This window comes from Camelus bactrianus, chromosome 25 (assembly GCF_048773025.1).
Source record: "Camelus bactrianus isolate YW-2024 breed Bactrian camel chromosome 25, ASM4877302v1, whole genome shotgun sequence".
NCBI classification, from domain to species: Eukaryota; Metazoa; Chordata; class Mammalia; order Artiodactyla; family Camelidae; genus Camelus; species Camelus bactrianus.
Window position 1 is genome coordinate 28442798 of NC_133563.1, and position 21508 is coordinate 28464305.

The 21508-nt window shown below is 52.4% G+C and overlaps 1 long non-coding RNA gene across 1 annotated transcript; it reads right to left on the bottom strand.

Annotated features, from left to right (window-relative positions):
* Window positions 1-10212: 10212 nt before the first annotated feature.
* LOC123613558 (uncharacterized) lies at window positions 10213-20163 on the bottom strand. The gene is made up of 3 exons (XR_006720924.2): window positions 19717-20163; window positions 17226-19402; window positions 10213-15362 (listed from the first exon to the last, which is right to left on the bottom strand). It is a non-coding gene; the product is annotated as an uncharacterized LOC123613558 (long non-coding RNA).
* Between the last annotated feature and the right edge of the window lie 1345 nt (window positions 20164-21508).

A 21508-nucleotide genomic window follows, 5' to 3' on the forward strand; every position in this document is an offset into this window, starting at 1 on the left:
TGATGACTTTAGGTTACAGAGGGGCAAACATAGTAAAAAAAATAATTGTTTCATATTGATTCAAACTTGAATTAGAAAGACCACGATTGGCACAGGAGATTTGTGGTTTTGTGGATGTTACTGCTTGGGGTGTAGATATGTAAGGTTAAAAAGGATCAGTTTTGCGAAAATGTTAAGGTAACAGCAGGTGAACACAGCCCTCCTGAGAAGGGCTGGATTTGGAGCACACGTCCTTGCTTGGATTGGTGGTAACGCTGGCAGTGCGGCTCCGGCCACGTCGCTAGACAGAGCATCTCCCCTCCTGTGACCTGAGAGGCTCTGTGTCCTGCTTCCTGTTAGCTGTGTCATTTAGTCCACCGAGATCCTCCCCAAATCCAGAAGATTCATGATGGAGTGATTGCACAGCTCAGTCTGAAGCTAGATCGAAAATAAGAAGAACCTCAGAACGATAGTGCTTCATAATCTTGTAATTCTGCTCAAATTGATGGCGGCTGCTGAGTTTGGCTCTGCCAAGTCTGTTACTTATTGAGCGCCCGAAGTTCTCCGGTCAACCCGTTTTCCTCTCTGAGATTGGACTGTGAAATTGTAAATACTCCCAGCATGCAATCAGTCGATGACTCATTCATTCATTTTTTTCATCCTTTTCTCCCCAATAAATAGGGCATACTTTTACCTGCCCTATGGATTTATTGTGAGAATTAAATGAGACCATATGGAAGGGCTTACTTCAGTGCCTGACATATAATAAGCACTCAGGGGTTATTAGCTATTTTTAAACAAAGTGTTCAAATGGAATGAGAAGATCTGAATAGACAGACCTAAGGAAATAAAGAACGTCAAGGATGCATCAGTTACGGAAATTGAGCATTAAATTTAGTTCTGACTTCCTAGCTAGCGCAATACACCGAGTGGGTCATATTTGTGTCTGAATCAAGGTTTGGCTTTTTCTCTCGAGGGCTAGTTGGTAAATATTTTCGGCTTTGTGGGCCGTACGGTTCTGTCACTACTAGTCAGTTCTGCCTTCGTGTCTGGAAGGCAGCCATAGGCAGGATGTAAGTGAATGGGCATGGCTGTGTTCCAATAAAACTTTATTTGTAAGAACTGGCAGTGGGCCTGCAGGCTGTAGTTTGCCCCTTGGTCTAAATGAAGGAAACCTGTTTGACTTTAAAAGCGAGAGACTCCTCCTGGATCCCAAACACTGAAAAAAACTTGGTGCAAGATGTAGTCTCTCTGTGACGCTTGTTAAGTGGCGTATGGACAGTGCTTGCTCTGGGATTTCACAGAAATTATGAAAGAGCTCCCCACCGCCAGTTCTCTTGTCATGTGGGCAGCAAACATTTGCTGAGGGCTTACTGTGGCCCAGCCTCTGATTTGACCCATAATAAAACCTAAAGGCCTGTGCATCAGCAAGGGGTCAGCTCAGTGACAATTTAGGGAGTCAGTTCAGAGGAGTGATTTCAGTGTTGGGTGCCCTGTCCAGTCCCTGAATTACACACAGCTCTCAGGGCTAATTTGAGTGACCGGCCTGGGCTCCAGGCACAGCTACCGTGTCCTACTTCACAGAGTGGCTGAGAGAGTCTATGAAATCCTTGCCTTCCTTTGGCTGATAGCTGCAGTTTTTGGAAAGCTATGGTCTTTGGAGCAAAACACAGGTTTTTGAAGCTTTGCTGTTTCATAGCTGTGTGACCTTGCTGTAGTTGCTAAACGTCTCTGAGCCTCACTTTCATCACCTGCAAAGTAAGGATCATAACACCAACGCTGAATCTCTAGCTCTTCCCTGCAGATTTGCTGTCAATGTTAATTCCTCCCTGTGGGAGCCCAGGGGCTGCTGGCCTCCCTCCTCCCGCATCCCAGGAAGCCAGGTCCTGGCTTTTTTCAGCTGGAGCCTGTGGTGTGGGAATGGCAGTCCCCTCCTCTTAGGTGAGTGTTTAGTGTAAAAAGTCTTGAGAAAACACTGGCCTGTGGAATTCCGGAGTTAATGAAGTGGGTAGATTCCAAGAGGGTCTCTGTTTGACCTCCCACCCCTTTCCCAGTGCCCCATGATCCCCGAGCACATTTGGAGGCAATGGAAGTTTTATAGCAACTGCACAAAAGAACTCTCACGCGGTGGGTCAGGACCATGGCCTTGGCCGCAGGAAGCCTAGGCCCAGGTGGGTGAGTTTGAACCTTTCCCCTACAGTGCCTGGTTAACCTGGTTAATGAGAGAGGCTTTGGCAGTTACCCAACGGGGCCAGGTAGGCCATCGTGGGAAAGGCGGACACCTTTGAAAAAGTTGGGGAATGTTTCTCAGCCCTCCAAAGGAGGTTGGAGCCAGGGGCTGTGTGAGAAGGTGCCTTTAAAAAGAAAAAAGAACATTTTTCTTTTTGGACCAAGATAAAAGTTTTCTTTTTTCCTGGCTTTTTAAAAAATTGAAATACAATTGGTTTACAGTGTGTCAGTTTCTGGTGTACAGCGTACTGTTTCAGTCATATATACACATACATATATTCCTTTTCATATTCTTTTTCATTATAGGTTACTATAAGATACTGAATAAAGTTCCTTGTGCTATACAGTATAAACCTCTTGTTTATCTATGTTATATACCATAGTTAGTATCTGCAAATCTAGAATTCTTAATCTATCCCTTCCCACCCCCTTCCCCGCCCCATAACATTTTTTTCCCGTCATTCTGACATTAGGACCCATGCATCCTGACCCATGCATCCTATTCAGTTAGGACTAGTGGAGTTGGATAAAGAGAACAGGCTTTTGCTGATTGCTACAGTTCCAAGAGATGTCTGTGTTTCTGCTTTCTGGAATCTTTAGGAAGAGGCTTTGGAGACCAGAGCTAGGCAGTGCGGTGCCGTGGCTAGCATGTCGGCGGCCGGAGCCCAGCTCTGTGTCTGGGACTCCGTGGGCCTTTGAGGAGCTGCAGGGCCTTGGCTGTGAGCATTTGTGCCCGTCTGCCCCGGTTGCTCTCCTCACTTGTCACCTTGCCCGGAAGCGGGTTATTTCCCGTGGTGGGGGCAGGCTCGGTCCCCCTTTCTTTGTCTTGTTAAAGTGTCAGCCATGCTAACAGCTGGTTTTGCAAGGCAGTTGCTACAAGTGGGGTCTTACCCTCCCCTCTACCTATCTGCTACCCTCTGTGACTCCCGAATGGGGTGAGGGTTTCTGGGGAGAGGGGGTCAGCTCCACCTAATTACCAGGAACTGCTTTGACCCCCCCCCCCCCACCTCCTCCTTCCCCAGCGAGGCTTATCTGGCTGCAACCAAAGAGCAGCTGCTCCTGGTGAGGTCTCTGAGTCACCGAGAGGTTTAGCGGGAGGCAATGACATAAACAAATAAACATGAGCCAGGACAGGCTCCCAGCTTCCTGCTCACCCTGGGGCCCTGGAAGCTCCTTGTTGCATGTTCTGGGACTACGAGGATGCTCATCCTACAAAGAATTTTCCTGACAGAGAAGTGCTCCGGGAAGGTGATGAGGGCATGTTAGAAAATCTGATGTTTCCTGGCTATGTGACCTTGGGTAGGATGCTTGGCCTCTCTGGGCCTCGTTGCCTCCTCTGTGAAGCTAGGTATTGTGAAAATTAGATGACTTGAGTTATAAAAGCTGACCAGTGGTTGGTCCCTCCTCTCGGAACCTGACATGTAGTAAACCCTGGATGTAAGTCAGATTTGCAAGTCAGATTGCTTTTGTGACTGTCCTGGTTTCCAGTTGTTCAGTCAGCTGAGGTCTTTTTTGGGACTTTTCTGAGGCTCCAGCCCCTCCTCTTTTGATGAGGAGGGCAGGGCGGTCTTTGCCTGGTTCCCCTCACATGCTTGTTAAGAGGACCAAATGAGTCACCTCTGGGAAAGTGCCTGAGAACCTGGCAGCGTGGCTGTGTCTGGCCAGACGTCAGGGCTGAGCCTGATTCCTCGGGGAGAGAGTGTGGAGTGGGCAGAGGTGACTGGGTCCAGCACATTCGTCAGGGTTAAGGCCAGTCAGCCCCACCTCCCTACGGGTGCCCCCAGCTCTCTGCTTTACCCCGTCCTTCTCACTGACTTGCTGGACCTTAGAATCTGCTGAGTTTGAGGGTTTCTTTGCATGAAATGAATCGTCCAGATCTGAAACACAAAACAAGAAGCCACAAAAGGTCATCTAACAACGACCCTATTCCCACCTGCTGGGATTAACAAGTGTTAAATGATGTGGCGTGTTTGCTTTGGATCATTGCTTGTGAAGAAATAAAAAATAAAGTGGAAGTTAGTGGGGCCGTTTCTCCCCTTCCACTTTTTTCCCTTCACAGAAGATTCACTTTCCTGAATTTGGGCTGTAATAGATCACCTTCTTATACTTCTGTTACACATCTACTTGGAGGCCACTTGAGGTACCCTTTGTGTATTTAAAAACCTCATGGAAGGAGCATGATGTCTTTTCACCCGGAGTTATGTTTGGGTGGTGCTTCTGCTGTGTCTGCTCCTTCACGCACCTCGTGGTGGACTTTGGGTTATTTGCGGGTTTTTGCGGCTGCAGGCAGTGCCAGGGTGAGCTTCCCTGCACACATCTCCAGGTGCACTTGTGGGTCCCCAGGGGCTCAGGGTACGGGGAATGCACACTGTCAGCCCTGCCAGAGGTTGCCACAGCACCGTCCTGTTGCAACAGTCTGTCTACTGAGTGTCTCTCTGGGAGCCTGTGAACCCCTTGGAAGCAGGGGACTTGCGATGCCCTGTACCCTAGGCTGGGTCACGTTGCTCTCAGGTGTTGGGGTGGGACGGGCACGAGGTGGGGGACTCTGTTTTGCTGTCTGGAGAAGCCAGCGCTTTCCTGATGCTTCTGTGGCATAGGTTTGAGTCTTGTTCCCCAACATTCTGTCAGGTGTCGAGGTCTTGGCTTAGGCGGCCTAGCGGGCGTTGATGTGTAGGCCTTGATGACACAGTGCTTGTGTTTTTGAACCTTTATTGAGGGCCTCCTGTATGCCAAGATTGAAATAATCCTCCCAGCCACCCCCAGAGGTGTAAATGCTATGATTCTAAGGTTACAGGTGTGAAGGTGAAGGCTCAGATGGGTTCAGACACCCAGCCAGGACGGCCGAGGCTGCGGTTCCAGGCCTCCCTGGGACTCCTGACCACGCGCCCCAGGCCGCCTGCGCCCCGCCCCAGAAATGTCCGAATGCATTGCGGGAGGTGCTGGGACTCTGGTCCCAGATGGGCAGTGGGGGCCCTGTGGGGGGGCTGATGGAAGTGACACTCGCCTGCTATGTTTCCAGTCCCCAGTTCCCCTGCAGTGCCTCTGGAAGTCGTGACCCGCTGGCTGGCGCTCGGGGATGACTGGAAGCGACAGCCCGGCTCTGCAGGCTTGCTGGGTGCTCGCTGGCTGGGTGACCACCGGGGAGGGGGGCGGGGCAGGCAGGGCGGGTGGGAAGGGGAAGAACCCACGCTGCAGACCATTCAGCTCATGGAGCGGACAGACTCCTGGTTGGTGACATGGCGACTCAAATGCCCAGATTCGGGTCAGGAAGCCTGGGCTGCAAAAAAATAATGTGAAATCTTTGGATTGTTTTCCACGGGTCCTTGCTGTGTTGAAGGACTTTTGTGTTCTCAGTTACCGCCCTAGGGATTACAGATTTCAGATTTCCCAAGCCAAGAATTTATGGAGGCAGTGGGGAGGGGGCGAGGGGCAGGGGAAGGGGAGGGAGGGGGCTGGGGAAGAGGAAGGCACATTCTGTGCCAGCTTCCGATTCAGTTTCTCTCCCAGGAACAAGAAGCCGATACTCATGGCTGCATTGGCCTCCCTCGCCTGGATTTGGGCCCGTGCCCTCCAGTGACTAAGAAGGAAATGCCATTTCACTTATCCGGCGCCTGTGCATCCTCTGTGCCTTTCTCGGGCTTCTTTCTGGGGCTGCCTCATCTTTTTGGCATTTGCCTCTTTGCTTTCTGTTTCTGGGTAATCCATCGAGGCGACGTGGGCTGCGACTCCAGGAAACCCAGCCACGCTGCCAGCCTTCCACGCACAGCTGTTTTCGGGGCACCTGGGCTTTGTGTTTTCAGGAAGGTCAGCGGTTTGGAGAATTGGTCCTCGTTACTTGGCTTCATCCGTCCTTCGGGGTTCCAGGCTCAGCTCTTAATCCGAGGTGGGACTTCTGGTTAAAAGTTCCCAGAGTCCGGTGGTTGAGACTGGGTCTCCCAGGACTGCTGGCTTCCAAGCTTGCTTTAGGGTCCGAGGAGCAGCTCCTCAGAGTGTGGGTGGAAGAGCCACCACTGTCACAAGGGCCACTGTCATGAGGGGTGAAGCGCGCCACCATCACTGGTGGTGAAGGGAGATGGCACACCTGCTGGGCGGCTTTCCCCGTCCTGCCCTCATCCCGTCTTGGCTTTGAGGTCTGCATGGTGTCCCGGCTTCCCCTGCCGAGCTGGTTGCTCTGCCCTCGGTGCTCCGAGGCCCTTTGCTCTTTTGTCTGATGTGCTTCTGCCCCGTGGGTCTGTCTCTCCCAGGAGCCAGGAGCGTTTCTGGTGGGAGGACCAGGTTCTGGCTCCCCTGGTGTTCAGAGCCCTTAACTTGGGGCCAGTGCACGTTTGCTGATGAATGTGGAACTCTCCAGAGGCACAGCGGAGGCTTTTCAAAATTAAAGGGGATGGGACCCGCCGGCCACGTTCCCCCTTGCTGACTGGCTGCCGTTTGCCAGTCAGATGATCAGTGGTTGTAAGTGGGTGTCTGCTGTGTTCTCAGGGAAAGACTCATCTCCCCCTCCTTACATCAGATGAAGCAGCAGGAAGACAGTGTTAAAGGTGTTTGAAGTGATGTGTCTCAGAGTGAGGAGCCTGCGTTTGCGTTGTGGCCTCGTTACTTAGGAGCGTGTGACCCTAGATCAGGTTCTTCTCTGAGCCTCAGTTTCCCCAGCTGCACAATGGGAGCAAACTAGTTCCCTGCCTTGCGTCCCCCACCCCCCAAGGGGATACTTTCTGAGCTGGTACATACTCAGTGTTGTTGTTTTTGTTTGTTTGTGTTTATTTGTGTTTGTGGCTTAAAAAACAGAAATTAATTCTCATGGTTCTGAAGGCTAGAGTCTGAAGTCAAGTTCCTGGCAGAACCAGGCCCCCTCTGAAGGCTCTGAGGAAGAATCCGTCCTTGTGCTTCCTGGTTTTTGGTGATTGCCAGCAGTCTTTGGTGTTCCTCGATGTGCACGATGTTCAGTGCGCGGAGGGAGCTCCCTGGACAACTGTTTTTCATATGTGAGCTCAGTGGGTGGGATGGACCTTTCAGAACCACTGGGGCTCTGCTGGGGGTCAGTGCTCTCCTTAGGGGGCATGGGGGGCTTGCAGGGGTGGGGTGGGGCCCCGGGAATGGGGAAGCCTGCAGGTTGGAAAGCCAGGCACCGGGCAGCCCCTTCAGGGACGTGGGGTCTCCCCACTGGAAGGTTGTGACCGACCACCTGGAATGAGGGTGGTGGGGGAGTCGTTCAGCTAAAGGATTTTGGAACCAGATGGAAGCGGCCCCTCTGTGTTCTTTTTCTTCTAGGATTGTTGGTACATGAGACTTGTGGGGGCCAAGGTGGTCACTGCGGCCTGGATTCACTGGGTGCCTGCAGCACAAGAATGGGGGGTGGTTTTTCTAATGGGGATGGGGGTGCGGAGGCTATGCATGTGGAGGGGGGTCAGTCCCAAGGGCCCTGCACGTCGTGTCCATCCTCGTCCCTGCCTAGAAGTCAGCCTGCTGCATTCGGGCCGGAGGAGCAGTTACTGGAGTGCTTATGTGGGGCCCATCTCAGACTTGTGTCCCCCGACTGTGAAGGGGGGTCTATGAGGGGAGAAGGATTGGGGTGATGGGGGCCAGGAGCTGGTGCGGGTGAAGGTGTGCAGCGATGAAAACATGCAGGAGGGGCTGATGCTTTTCAGGTTTGTTTTTCTTTCCCTTGACATATTTCCTAGCTTTGGAACCAGCTCTGTGGCCTGGGCCTCTCTGAGCTTTGGTGTCCTCATCTGCAAACTAGGGGTAGGGACCTCTGTTTTGTGGGGTAGGTGTGAAATCCTGACCAGAAATAGTCATGCTTATAGGAGGCCAAAGAAGAAGGTTAAGTCCTCCCTCTTTCTTAAATGTTCTCTGTTGCTGGTAAATCTCTGTCCGATTCACACCCCATGAAGATCAGCGTACCAGTCAGATCAGTGAAATTAAATGACTTCCTGATGGTAGCAATTACATTAGTAACTAATCAGAGCTGACACTCATCTAGTCTTGGGCAATGCGAATCAGGCATCGTCTTTTCTATGATTTAATTCCTGCAGTCACCCAGCATTGCAGCACTATGATTAACCCCATTTTACAGATGAGAAAAATGGAGAATCAGAGAGGTCAAGTACAGTATCTGAGGTCACACAGCTAAAAGTGGCTGCATTGGTATTCCAGCCCCAGCAGTCTGATTCCAGAGCCTGTGCTGTTAACCACTGTACAAGCCTGCCAGGAGAAGGGAGAGACTGTGTGTGTGTGTGTGTGTGTGTGTGTGTGTGTGAGAATGGCGGAGGGCAATGGATATCGTAAGGCATTCCTGTGCTAGCATTTGGTGGGTCAGGCTTCCTGCAGAAGCTCTGACAAAGACCCCACAGTTGAGGATTCTGGAAGAGATGGGGATGTGGGCTTTACTTCAGCATCGCGCAGGTTGTCAGCCCCAGGGCCTGTGCTCCGAGACTCTGGGGCAAGCTCAGCCTGTGGATACCCATCTGCTCCTCCAGCTACTCTGCACCACGCGGGACTCCCAGGCCGCCTGGCCTCCCACGTTGGTTTCCACCTCTGCCCGGCTTCTCTCGGTAACTTCTCCCTCTTGTTGACAGCGGCGGTCCTTTGTTCTGGACATTGCTTTCTCAGGGGGCCTGTGTCAGTTGTGTAGATCCAGGCATGTCTGTGCTGGGAGCCCCTTCCCCAGGAACGCTGCCTTCTGCCCGGAGAGCTTGGAGCCTGGCTCCTCTGACCCACAGGACAGAGCGGAATGGCCCTGCTCCTGGCTCCCAGCGCTTAGCCTCCTGGCCTGGCAGAGGCCCCTCACTGCCAGCCCCGGGCTGGGACCTGTGAACGTGACCGCAGCAGCTGCTGCGAAGTGCAGGGCTGGAGCCCCCGGGGGACTCCTGCCAGCCACGTGCTGCTTGGGGCTCCTTATTTCTCCATCACTGCCACAGCCCCCCTGTATCCACCGATTTACAGATGAGGAGACTGAAGCCCTGGGAGGTTAAGGAAGTTGCCCGAAGGCATAGCCTTAGAGCCAGAGCTTAGCACCGGCTGCATCTGTGGGCATGTCAGCACGCCTGCCTGCTCCGGGACGCTGATTGTCTCCATTGTGCCTGGAGTCAGGGCTGCGGGGACATCTGGGCTCCTTTCGGGTCTCAGATGCCTCTTATCTCAGGCGAAGGCAGAAAGCGAGGCTTTCCTCTCCCTGAACAGTTTAACTGAACCTCACAGCAGGCCCCTGGGCGGTGCGGTTTCAGGATGGATAAAGAATGGGTGTGGCTCCGTGCGGGATGTGGGTGGGTGCGGGAGGGGCAGGGGTGCTCCCGCCTTTGGAGCGGACTTGGATTTGGGCCCCCAGCGGGGTGAGCCTTGGGCCTTTGGACGTCTCTTCACTGCCTTGACAGACAGTCCATCTCCTTAGATCCCGCCTGTTTTAAAATTCTGTGACTGTAGTTTCTGAGCCTTTGGAGCTGGGACCTAGCTCCCTGCAGAAATCTATACTAATCACGTAGATAGTTTAGAAAGAAGGGCGGTTAGTTTTACTGAGGGTTATATAGTCACATAATAGCTAATTTTTTGAGCAGTTCCCAGGCATCTTCAAAGCAGTTTCTTCATGGCAATTCGTGAAATGCACACGACTACTCAACAAGTTAGGTACTGTTATCTCCATCCCATTTTACAGATGAAGAAACTGAGGCACAGGGGAGTTAAGTCATCTGTCTGCCAAAGATCCCTCTGCATGTAAGAGGCCGAGTGGGGATCTGAACCCAGGGAGAGGCTGCAGAGCTCATGCAGGTAACGCTCCGCTGGGTTACAGCACTACCCTCAGAAAGGGCATCCCGCCCTCTGGAGTTGACTGTTACTCCTTGTCATTCCACAGCCACCCGAGTGGAGAAGCTGGGTTATCCCTGTGGTGGGAGATGAGGAATGAATGGCTCTGAGCAATTAAGGAATTTGCCGGAATTCAACACTTTATAAATGGTGGCATTACGATTGAACTCAGGTCCACAGACTCCAAGTATAGGGTCCCTCTTACATCCTTTCCTCTTTCTTGCCAGCTTGGAGGCTCAGCTCAGTCACCTCGTCCAGCTGGTTTGGAGGGGGTGGTCTCCTCAGCTGTGAAGATCTCAGGTCAAGCACAGGGTCCTCTGCACCTCTGCTCCCCAGCACCTCACATGCAAGCCAGGATTCCCTCTGCACATAGGATGAGCGGAAAACGTGGTCCATGGAGCTTGGCCCGGGCGTGTGCCCTTTGGTGCTGGGAGGCCATGGAGTGTCACGATGAATGCCAGGTCACATGTGACTGTGGCCAATTCCACCTCTTTGGTGAAGGTGTTTCCATGGAGCGTGGTGGCCTGAGAGACCCCGTCAGGGTACTGCTGCTTGGGTGGGTCCCATCTGCCCCATGCGTGGTCTGTGCTCTGTGCCCTTGCAGGGTGTTGGCAGATTCTGCCAGGTTTGGGGCCTCGTAAAGCTCTCCCGCCCGCATGGAAGCACTTCCTCCTGCTCTGCCTCCCCCCTCCCCCGCTGCGCACATCCTTCTCTCTCTCTCTCTCTCTGCGCCACGGAAATGGGAACCAGCTGGCCACTGATTCCTTGAAATCACCTCCTCAGCTGCTCCAAGAAGAGCAAGCCCCAGTAAGGGTTCGGTCACCCAGTCTTCCCTCCCGTGTCCTCCTCTGACCTTCCTCCTGGGCCCGCTTCCCAGATTGTTTTAACCATGTCTGTGCTCCCCCCGGACCTTCCCCCGAGCCCCCAGCAGCCACGTCCTCCCGGCCCCTGCCTGTCTGTGGTGCCTGTCACCACCAGATCGCTAGTCTTGAGGCAGCGTAGTATTTTCCACACCTCTGTTCAAAGCCAGCAGAGGACTCAACCACAGAAAGACTAACAACCCGATTTAAAAACGAGCAAAAGATTCGAATAGACATTTCTCCAGAGAGGCTGTGCAGATGGCCAGCAAGCATGTGAGAGATGGAAATGGAAATGCAGATCAGCACCCCGAGATGGCCTTTCTTAATACCTGCTGGGATGGCTTTAATCAGCAGCAGCCACTGGCAAGTGCTGGTGAGGTTGTGGAGAGACCGGAACCCTCATGCATCACTGGTTGAAGTGTAAAATTGTGCGGCCATTGTGGGAGACAAGTGAAATATAGAATTATCATGTGGCCTAGCAATTGCACTCTTAGGTATATACTCAGGAGGGTTGAAAACATATGCCCCTGCAAAAACTTGTACACGAATGTTTATAGCAGCAGTGTCCATAACAGAAGGTGGAAACAACACAAGTGTCCATCAATGGATGAAATAAATGGATAAACACAATGTGGGGTGTGTGTGTATGTAGATACGTATATATGTGTATAGAGACATATATATGCACACATGTGTGTATAGATATATACATACACACAATGGGATATATATAAAATGGAATATAGTGGAGTATATCCCATTATCTACGTATATGCACACACATACAGGCACACGTGGAACATTATTCGGATGAACCTCGAAGACAGTATGCTAGGTACAAGAAGCCAGACATAAAGGGTCCCATACTGTATGACTCCATTTCTATGAAATACCCAGAAGACGTAAATTCACAAAGATGGAATGCAAAAGGGTGGTTGCTGGGAGCGGGAGGCAATGGGGCATAACTGTGTAGTGGGGATGAGGTTTTGTTTTGTGGGGGTGAATATGTTTTGGAACCAGAGGTGATGACTGCACGTGAACACCACTGAATTGTATCCTTTTAAATGATTAATTTTATATGAATTTCAGCTCAGTTCAAACAAACGTGGTGGTGTAGCAGGTCCCCTTAGGAAAAAAGGGGAAGCGAGGGGCACTGGAGGGGCATTTCCATTTCAAGCCAGACGCTGTGTCTGACACTGGGTCCCACTGGATTCTGTAGAGAAGGCTCTGTTATTCCCGTTTCACAGATGAGAAGGCAGGGGCTCCGCTGGGGCACTCAGCTATAGTGGCCCAGACAGATGTGGCCCTAGGGCTTGTCTGACCCTGACCTGCCTTTGACCACTTTTCTCTGCTCCTTCTCGGCCACCCAGAGCCTTTTGTTTCATGTTGTTTTGTTTTAGATTCTTGGCTCATGTCAGGAACTGTGCTGAGCCCTGTGGATGCACGTGTGGACCCCGAGGAGCTCAGCCCTCCATCCATTTGTGAGACTCCTGCCCTTTGCTTTCCATGTATCCAGGTCCTTTGAGGTCCAGCTGGCTCTGGCCACCCACGCACAGGGATCTTTTGCTAGTACAGGCTCCTCACATCCCTCCCAGGGAGGCAGAACCTCACATCTGTGACTAAAAGAAGACAGAAGGCCACGGTTTGAGTCACCATTCTATAGTGTGATCACGGTTGTGTCTCTTAAACTCTCAGTCCCTCAGTTTCCCTAAACACCTGCCTCACATTTTTCCCAGGTCTTCGGGAGGACTGAATGCATCCGTGCAGGGCAAGTGCTCTGAGAATGGAAAAAAACACCGTATGGACACAAATGATGGGGATGATCAATCACGCCTTGAGTCAAGTTCGGGCAACTTGTATTTTCAGTGGAGAACAGACTCAAACTCCAAACTCTAGCACGGGAGTGTGTGACTAGTGCTTAGCAATGATTGGTTGCATGAACAAGTCAGTGAATACTCAGGGACTTCACTGTGGCCTTGGTCCAGGAGTTAGACTTACAATTGTCATTTGTATTTGCTCAGCCCAGGACAGAACGCACAGTGGGTCATCAGGAAATAGTTGTGGGTTGATTTGTCTGGACAGACATACATCATTTTATTATGCTTTACAGATACTGCATCTTTTACAAATTGAAGGTTTGTGGCAACCCTGGGTCAAGCCAATCTGTTGGCACCATTTTTCCAACAGTGTTTGCTCCCTTCATGTCTCTGTGTCACATTTTGGTAATTCTTGCAAAATTTCAAACTTTGTCACTACATTTGTTATGATGACCTGTGATCAGTGATCTTTGGTGGTTACTATGGTAGATTTTTTGCTTTGTTTTGTTAGGGTATGTACATTTTTTTTTTTGATATGTAATGCAGTTGCATGCTCAATAGACTACAGTGTGGTGTAAACATAACTTTTAGATGCACTGGGAAACCAAAACGTATTGGTGCAATTTGTTTTATTGCAATACCAGCTTACTGCCCTGGCCTGGAACCAAAGCCGCAGTGTCTCTGGGGTGTGTTTGTATTTATTCACAACCATGCTGGAGATGGGTGATTTCGTTCTGGTCCCTGGGTTTTTGGCTGCCTTTTCTTTCGTAGCAGGAATTACTGCAGGGAGACAGGATGGAGGAAGATGGAAATGCTCAGCTTTAGTCCTTGCTCGCCCTGAAGAGGTGTGTGATCTTGGGCAGCAGCAGGACTGGCTTTCCTGGTGGAAATTGTCAGGCTGTCGCCTTAAGCTTGCTTGCAACGGCCGGAGACCTGCATTTCTTCTCGCCTGATTCCATCACACTTTTAGGAGCACGGAGCTGAAGCTCGATGTGTCGGAGTCAGTGGTGGGCCTCTCCACAAGCAAGTTGGGGGCGTGAGTGTCATCCTGGCTGTGACAGCGGGATGGGTTGCCCTTCATTCTTGCCCTTTGAGGCTGCCAAAGGCCCTGGGTGTTACTGTGGATTCACTTACCCTCTATCACACGACCTGGGCAAGGCCTCTCGTGTTGGAATCTTAGTTTTCACATTTGCAAAGTGAGGATTGGGGTGAGACTTGGAGGAACTCTCATGTCCCTTTTGGCTCCCAAATTCATGATACTGGCTCTCTATAGTGGGTGCATTTGATAGCCCCTAATGGCAACCATCTTCTGTCTCTCTTCCCCTTTTCTTCCTGGACCTCCGTCCACCGACCCTCCGTCCATCTATCTGCTGACCCACCCACCCGTGCACTGTCACTAAGCAGCCCCTCTGGACCCGGCATTATGCTACACCCTGAAGATACAGAGAGGGTTAATTGGAGTCCCTGGCCTTAAGCACTCACAGCCACAAGTGGGACAGAGATCTCTGAATAAAAGAGGACAGTCAGATGTAATGAGTGCTGTGGTCCGGGAAGGTGCAGGCTGTTCTGGTAGCAGCCGAGGAGGCCAGCAGCCTCTCCTTAAGACCCTTCACTGAGGATTGTGGCCTCCTGTGACAGCTTCAGGACAGGCTTGTCTTGATGTAGGGGAACCGAGTCGACGATGACCTCAATTGGCCCCTTTGGGCCACAGGCATCTGTAATGTGGAGTTCCCAATTGCCGGCTTTGCTGGAGGAGACAGAAAGAAAGAAAGCAGAAAGAAGGGCCGCTCAGCCCTCCTGTGCACTGATGTTTGTGGTCCCAAACCTCCGCTTCCTGGGGCCGCAGGCTGTGTGTGTGGGAGGCGCGGCGGCTTGGCCGGCTCGGTGCTCCTGCAGCCGGCTCCGGGCGCAGCCGTCTGTTGGCATCGCCCTCCCCATGCAGTGGTGGCGGCTGGCCTGGACAGACCTCCTCTCTGTCCGCTTAGTCAGCGTCCTGTGGCGAAGGGCAGAGTGGAGCCTGTGTTTCCGACGGCCCAGCCGCTCCTTGGAGCGGTCCTGAGGGATGCAGTGATGCTGAGGGTCACGCTGGCTTCTGCCCGTCAACCCCATCTCCCGCAAGGGAGATTGCGGACAAGGCAGCTTTTCTAATAAGCAGCCTCTGCTTGCCCGGGAGGAGATGAAAGCCTGTGTGTGAGAGTGGGTAATTTGGGGTTTTCCTGATGAAAGCAGCTGACATTTGTTCGGCCCTCATGCGCACTGCAGCCCTGCCTTTCATCTCTGCTATCAAAGCCCAGCTCGTGTCTTGCCTTGCATCCGGGGTGGGCAGTGCCACCGGAACTGGACCGGCCCAATGCTGAAGTATAAAGGAAGAGGCGAGAATGACCCTTGCCGGCGACTCCTGTTTTCAGGATTCTCTCCCCATCCTCCTGCACTGCAGTGCACACCAGCGGTTTGGGGAGTCTCTGAATCTCAGGCCTTCTGCTCCGAGCCTCCGCAGGCCGGGAGCACTTTCTGGCCGGTCCCTGCATGTGAAGAACCATCTCTAGATGGTATTGCATCCAAATCCTTTGGCCTGACACATCTGCCCTTATCGCTGAACCCAGCCTCATCCTTGCCCTCCCCTACTAGCAGTTCATGTTCCAGCCCCATGGAAGCTGAGGGGTCCTTGCCATCCATGTTCCTGCAGACAGATTGCACAGGGACACAAAAGTCATCACAACATGAAAATCTGCACTCACAAACTCACTACTCAAGTCCAGCCCACCCACATCCGATGATCATCAGTCATTCACTGGTTGCCAGCTGTGGTACACATCTGTCAGTCCAGGGCAAGACTAGCAGAAATTCTTCACTGACCTCCCTTTGGCTTCCTCCTTGGATAATGAGTTGATGCTGCCTGTTTCCTTTGCACAGCAAACCGAGCAAAGTCCCAGGCTTCCTGAAGGCTCAGGGCTGGTGGGCTACTCACAAGCCCAATTTTCCAGATTCAAAACTTTGTTCTGCCCCCATCAGCTGTGTGACCTTGGGCAGGTTAAATAACCTCTCTGTGCTTGTATGCTTCTCTGTGTAAAATCAGACTGATGCTAGTACCTACCTTCTGGAGTGATTATGGCATTAAATGAATTAATACATATAAAGGGTTAGAACGGTGTTGCTTGGCACCGGGTAAACCCCTGTTAAATGTTAGCTATTGATATTGATGTATCCGCCAGGCTTTTCTCACCTCTTGATTCATGTGCTGGCCAGAAGTGAGTTGGTAACTGCATACGACATAAACCGATGAGGACTGAGCTGCAGCATGAAAACTAAGTTTAGTGCTCTGGAAGGAACGGATCATGGTGATTTGCTAAAAAATTGTCACCAAATCACGTAAGAGGCAAAACAGCTGTAAAAAATAGGCAGAAAAAATTGTAAAACTCTAAGGAAGCTGTATTCCATATGTTTTGCAGATGACTCACTTTTGCACTACTTTGAAGAAATGGAAATCAGAAATTGTAGAATCATGGGTATGTATCTTGCAAGGAAGACCATTTGCATCTGTGGTCAACGGGCCAAAGAAAGACCCTGCCTTTAGGTTGGCCAATCAGCGTAAAACCTCTACGTGTCTCTCCTGTTTACGGCTGCCACTCATTCAACAACGTGACAGTGGGAGAGTTGGATAACAGGGCCTGTTCTATCCAAGGCAGACCAGATGCCAGAAATTGCGGTCTTGCTCGGACTGCAGGGTTTCACGATGCAGATGAAGTGCTGCGGGCAGGCTGCTTGAATCCGGAGCACTTGCCCAGAGCCCCCTGTGTGCCAGGCACTGACCCAGTGCCTGATATGCCAGGGAGTAGCCAACGAAATGGACGCAAGTCCCTGCCCTCATGAGACCTCTTGGGGTGGGGGGAGCAACTGTAAAAGGAACTAAAGGGTAAACATCAGGTGCTTCCTACAGCCCTAGGTGCTAAAGGGAAGTGAAGCAGGAAGGGACTTGTCCTGCTGTCCGGAGGCCTGGAGGACCCTGGCGGAGTCGGACCAGCTAACTGTGGGGAAGAGAAGGAACTGATGGTGACCCTCTAGGAGGTTAGGAGTGAGTGACTGAAAAGTCAGAATATTAAGAGAGGTCTTGGGGACGTCAATGCAGTCCTGAAAGATCTTTTGCAAACAATGCTTTTAATGATGAGGAGTAAAGGATATTGATACTTTGTGAGAACTTAGATTCATTCTTTCTGGAACCTAACACCCAGAGCATAGTTTAAAATGACGCCTTCAAATTTAAGTATAAGATGGGCAAAGGTTAGAATTTGTTATCAATTGTCTGTCATACACATAATCTATACATGATAAGGTAGTAATTTATGAATATAGACTACTTTATGACTCTGTGTTTCCTTTTTCTAGATAAAGTTGTCCCCTAAAGAGGCTGTAGGACAAGTGACAGGAGTGGCCCAAGGTCACAGCCAAATGAGAGGTAGGGCTGGGAAGCAGAAGCCAGTGGTGACAGTTTGTGTTTTTGAGATAAAGTCCCTCCCTCCCCATGACACACATGTACCCTACTTACTCTGAATAGCTGGGCCTTATTTTAAGCGGCTTCACTGCAAGTGGCTTTTCTCTGGGTCCTCTTCTCCACGCAGTTCCAGGCCCCGAATCTTTGCTCCTGCTGTTCCCTCTTCCTTGCCCTCCCTGCCGTTCTCAGCTCCCTTCTCCCCCCGGCACTGCATTCACCAGAGATTCCACGTGCAGGGGAGGACCCCTGTTTCCCCAGGTCTCCCTGGCCTGGCACCATTCCCTGGAGGGAGGTGGGTGGCACGTTGGCCCTCCCTCTCCTTGTCCTTCTGGACCGGCCTGGTGAAAACAGGATGGGTGGGGAGTCCTAGACTGAATGGGGAAGGCAGTTTGGAGATTCCAGTGAAGCTGTTCCCCGGGTAATAGGCTGTGTGACCTCTGTGTATTTGCGGCCGTTACAGGTGTCCAGGCCCCAGCAGGAGTCCTGGGGGCCCGGGAGCTGGGGAAGCCAGTGGTTGCCTCCCCACCCTGCAGGTTACTGGCAACGTTCAGAGCGCCTGACGTGTGTTTCGGGCAGCGTTTTGTAGTCCACAAAGTTCACTTCCTCCCCCAGCACGTTTGTGCTCGTGGGCTGATTAGGCCCTGAGGACGGCTGGGACAGGGACTGGGATTGCCAGGGGTCACTGTCAAGTGCGAGCAGAACTGGGAATTGGAAGCAGGTGGCGGCGGTCGCCCTCATCATTGTGTGACGCCTTAAAGGACCATCTTATTAATGAGAGGGGTCTCCGGGGAGCGTTGGGCCCCTCAGGCATCCTGTGCAGTGGGATGGCAGCCTTTGCCCTCACCATCCGGGGTGCGGACGGGGGCTGCCTGGCCCTGGGTGTCAGACAAGCGTGAGGAGGGCGATCCTGGGGAGGCCTCAGAAAGCGCCCTTGTCTACAATAGTGCCCTCTCGCTCTGCCCCGGTTTGGAGCCCCCCACCCCTTTCTGTGTGGTGGGGTCTGCGGAGCCAGACCTCGACCTCCCAACACCCCACTTTCTCAGGAGCTACTTAGAGCCGCGAGACCTGTGGCTTTGGGGGAAAGGGCTGTTTTGTCTTGTTCCTCGGGGCCTGGGGAAGAGGAGGCTAAACACCGGGAGACCCCTCCCAACCTGTGGGCTTGTGGAGGAGGAGGAGGAATAGGAGGAGGGGGCCGGGCTGGGAGGTGAGGCCAGAGTCCTGGTAACTGTCAGGCTGCCCGGTGGGGGCGTGGTGCTCCCCTGTGCTGTATAATCAGCTGTCACTTCAGCATTTCCCTGCATCAGGCTTCACCGGTACAGATTGAACATTAAACAAACAGTGACTGCTTTATAAATATTTAACTCCCACTGTTTAGGAATTGCTTGGGGCAGGAGACAAAATAAGAGTTTCTGGCCGGCTGCTGCGTGGCCCCTCTTTTGTGGCGTTGGATTGCGAGGGTCAGAGTTTTTTGAGGGTGACGGTGGAGAGGGGCAGCAGCTATTCTGCAAATCCTTTGGCAAAAAGGTTTGCAGATGGTGTATCTCCTCTCTTTTGGGAGGGTGTGTTCGGGGACACAAGTCCGTGTGTTCGTGGAGTTGTTCAGACCCAGCACACTGTATTTGAGAAGCCCCTGGCTACCATTCCTGGACAGTTGGCTGGAACCCATCATTGGTGATGTTATTAATGTCGTTCCTTCATACGACAGCAAAACTTTTTCTTTCTTTCTTTTTTTAGTAACAGCTATATTGAGATGCAATTCACATACCCTACCAATCATCCATTTAAAGTGTACAATTCAGTGGTTTCAGTATATTTGTGGAGTTGTGCAGCCATCACTGCAATCCATTTTAGAACGCTTTTATCACCCCCGAAAGAAATCTTGTGTCCATTAGCACTGACCCCCTGCCATTACCCCAACCCTAGGAAACCACTAATCTACTTTCCGTCTCTCTGGATTTGTCTGTTCTGGACATTTCACACACAAGTTTGTGTTCTCGGCCCGTTTCACTGGGTGCCACATGCTGACCCTCTTTAGGAGGGAGGCGTGGAGAAGACAGATGATTCTCCAGAGCAGCCCCTCTTCTCACCCCCTCCAGACCCCCTCCGTCTGCATCCGGCTCCTCGTCCCGAGGCTCTTCTCACCCTCGGTGTCTCTTGAACCCCAGGTGTTTCCACACTTGCTTGAAAGGCTGATTCAGCCCAGGCTGGGTCTCTGGCTTAGCCTCCAGACTCTGCAGGAAATGTTAAAAAAAAAAAAGGGAGCCATTATTATTCCCGGTCATCTCCCAGTCATTCTGCTGTGACTAACTGCAGTGGGTGCTGTTGGTGCCCCGCCCGGGCCCCCTCTGCCGGACCGGCACACTCACCCCCTCCCCAGCTGCTCCAGTTCACGGTGTGCCGTCCGTCCCCTTCTCCGGGGATTCGCTGCCTCATCCGGGAAGTTGCTCACCCCACCCCCCGCCCCCAGCCCCTGCTGACTCAGGCTTACAAAAGGCCAGCCCCCTTGCTTCAAAGCGGGGTGAACTCCGTGGTACCCCTTACGTACCAGAGCTCCCGGAGGGACCAGGCTGAGCCCTCCCTGCCCGTCCTGCGTCCCCAGCTCCCTTTCTCCCACACTCCCGGTGACTCGCAGGCAGGAGTTCCTGTCTCAGGGTCTGTCTCTGGGGACCGTATGCAGCCTGAGACACTATCCCGGAACAAGTCCCTTCCAGGGTCCCCTCCGATGACGTTTAGTCCTGGAGATCCTCTGCCTGAGCTTCCTGACTTGGCCCGCTGAAGGGTTGCTTTTGCTGATTTTGGTTTCAAAGTCTCTTCAGGCTCATTGGACCCTCAGAATGCTCTGCACTGAATCACAGTCCTGGCCTGGTTCCCCTCCTTCCTCCCCTTCCTCCCTGTTTCTTTCCTTTCCCTCTCTCCCTTCGCTCTCCGTGAGCGTCCTTTCCTGTGTCCACAATGACCTCAGTAGAAAGAAAAAGCTCGAGAAGGCACCCAGGCGGCTCGCCAGCCTCGGTTCCGGTGACCCTGGAGTCCGGTGTGGCCCTGCCTCGCCCTGACCTGGTCATCGCGACTTCTCGGCATTGTTCCGAGGATCAGGATAACTTGGATGGGTGACACAGCACGGTGACTGGTAGAGTCCGTGTTCTGCACACAGGGGCTGGGAAAACGTCCCAAAGGACCCCCATACTCCTTACCAACTCCGGGCTTTAGCCTCTGCAGCCAGGTATTATCCGTCCCTCCATGACCTTTTCAGGTCTCATTGCTTTTGTTCATATTGTACTTTCTTCCTGGGCTGCTCTTCCTTTTCTCTGAGCCTCGTTTTAGACAAAGATCAAATGCCACCTCCTCCCTGAAGCCTTCCCGGGTGCCCAGCAGGGGGATCGAAACCTCCCAGCATAGCAGGACTTGCCAGATAGTGTAGATCTGTAGGGCTTATCTCTTCACTACGTCGTAGACTTCTTGAACGTGGGGTGTGTGCGGAGGCTATGATGAAACAGGAGAGGGTGTTCTGGAGTCAGATGGGTGGCCATTGGGATTCTGACCCCATCCCTCGCTAGCTGGGTGACGTTGGGCTGGCGAGCTGTGCTTACCACCCACCGACAGGACCCCATGTACATGGTAGGTGCTGTGTCAGCAGTGATTTCTCCGTACCTGTCACCTCTGTATCAGCCAGCAGTTACTTGGAAGATTTGGTAAGCAGATACCAAACAAGCACATGGAATTAAATGAATGCAGAGCTGTGTGAGTTCATGTCAAGCTAAGGGTTAAACTCTTTCAAAAGGTTTGGTATGTGGTTGGGGGGTGAGTTGGGCTGTGGTCCCGCTGGTCACCTTATAAGAGGGCCTGGGGGCCATCTCCTGCTGCTGCCCTCCATCTGCTCCTCCCGAGCTCGGGCCCAGAGAGCTGAGCTAAAAGAGGGACAGAAAGGACCGTCATGTCCCTGGAAATTGGAATCATTGATTTCAAGGGTCAGCCGTGGGCGAGTTCTCTCTGTGAACCACTGGCTCCCACCCTTGCCCCGCAAAGGGGTGCAGTGGGCAAGGGGGAGGCGACGGTCACTTCCCCATCTCTGGCCCTGCCTCCTTCCGTCTCTGGCGGTCCTCCCTTCCCTTTGAAGGGGACACAGTGCTGCTCACAGCCTGGCCCGTTGCGGTGGCTGCGGAGAGGGGCTGAGAATAAGCTTGTGTTGGTGGCAGCCCTCCAAATACAGCAGGGCTGGCTTGACCTTTAAATGGACGGGCTGTGGGCCACTCGGTTCCTGGAAGTTTGAAGAAAGTCAGCCTTTCAAGTGATGCGACTTCCAACCTCAGGAAAGGTCCCTGTGTTTGCGAAAGCCGTAA